This window comes from Lissotriton vulgaris, chromosome 4_1, assembly GCF_964263255.1.
Source record: "Lissotriton vulgaris chromosome 4_1, aLisVul1.2, whole genome shotgun sequence".
NCBI classification, from domain to species: Eukaryota; Metazoa; Chordata; class Amphibia; order Caudata; family Salamandridae; genus Lissotriton; species Lissotriton vulgaris.
In genome coordinates, this window is record NC_141691.1 from 1,433,000,152 (window position 1) to 1,433,001,827 (window position 1,676).

General features: G+C 40.8%; 1 non-coding gene across 1 annotated transcript; it reads left to right on the forward strand.

Moving 5' to 3' along the window:
* The first annotated feature begins 1,217 nt into the window (after nt 1-1,217).
* TRNAT-UGU (transfer RNA threonine (anticodon UGU)) lies at nt 1,218-1,289 on the forward strand. Its single transcript has one exon. It is a non-coding gene; the product is annotated as a tRNA-Thr (tRNA).
* The last annotated feature ends 387 nt before the right edge of the window (nt 1,290-1,676 follow it).

The window sequence follows — 1,676 nt, forward strand, 5'->3', positions numbered from 1 at the left end:
CTGCAGCAAAACCTACATGAATTCGGGATGACCCATGAGTATCTCGTCTCTGCAGGTCATTGGAAGTCCTTGGATTTAACTTTCATCTGATTGGCTAGTATATCCCCCTAAGGGGCAAATATTAAATAGTTTTATTCCAGTTCTTCTCCATGTTGAGGGGTTTTAAGGCTCTGCTAAGAGACTTAAGTCAAGGATGGCTGGGCTTGTTTTCAAGCGTTTTCATTTCTACCGACAATAAAGATGTTCTAGTGGGGCCTATAATTTTTGAAAGAAGGTGGTTCGATAATTGTTCTATAACATATGTACTGTTGATTGAAAACCCCATACAATTATATTTTGCCAGTTCTGACTCAGTCTAGGGGCATCTTATGATTATTTGTAATTAGCACATAGTAAGAATTTCCCCAAAAATGAAATGTAGGTCCCTAATTGCGGGAAGACGTGGAATGTGACATCTTGCCTCAGCTGTTTTTTCTTTTTTAGGTACAGTATAGTGACACTTCAGTAGCTCTTGTGAAGAAAGGTTTAAGATGGTGGTGTAGGGCAGATGAGGTGGCCGACTGGTTAAGGCAATGGACTGCTAGTCCGGTGTGCTCTGCACTCATGGGTTTGAATCCCACCATCGTTGGAAAGCCTGCAGCCTCTCTTTTGAAGGTTGGCATTTCTCGTAGTACAATTACACTCTCTTTCAAGACACAGCCATAATCCACTAGAAGGGCCCATCTGACTTTTCCATTTTGGCAAAAATGTCAAATAAAGTGAAGTATTTTGTGCTTAATAGAAATTAGATCTTTCATGGAGTGTCCAGAGGATTGCTTTTCTCTCAGTCCTGACTTTCTAATCAATTTGGGTATATAGACTGATAAGAAAGCAGCTCTTACTCCTAAAGTTTCAGCCGTCTCAAGTGTATGACTGTTTACAAATGTCTGCCCCACATAGACAGATCACTTCTAATAAGTGGGTTCTCTATATGTCACTGATTGCGGACATACTAACTAGAGCTATCGGTATGGTCATAAATGTGAATACTCTTATGTTCTCATATACAAATAGAGTTTTTCCTACTTCCAAGAAAATTACCTTAGGCATGCTCTTCAATTTGTGCACGCATGTAGACATTCATATACAACTGCGTTTCCATACAGAGTCTCAAAATCATAGATATCTTCATACCGCAGTAAGAATACATGTTGCAATTTACATACTGCTGGCCGACTGGCCTTGTAGCTCAGTGGCAGAGCACTGGTCTTGTAAACCAGAGGTCATTAGTTCAAGCCTCATCAGGGCCTTTTCATATGTGTGTTTATGTATGCTGTTTTCAAGTCACACCTTGCTTTAAGTTTGATTATTGCCAAGTTTCCCTTTCCTGCTTTCATCTCATCAAGAAGACATCATGAAAACCATTGATCCATAAAATATTGCCTCACCTCTTCCGATAGCCTGACAAGCGCCATTCTCACCCTGCCAAGCAAAGCCAAGTAAGCCATGCATATTTACAGTTCCTTTGAAAGGCAGAGCGAGGACTAGGACCTCTGTTCCGACTGAACCTGCATACACAGAAAGGATGTTATAAGGCTCTACAAATTTCACAAAGGAGATGTGAAATTCACCCCCTTGAAATACTTTTTCTCCCAGATACCCCGGCTCTTAGGCAAATGAGGTTAATCCTCAAAACC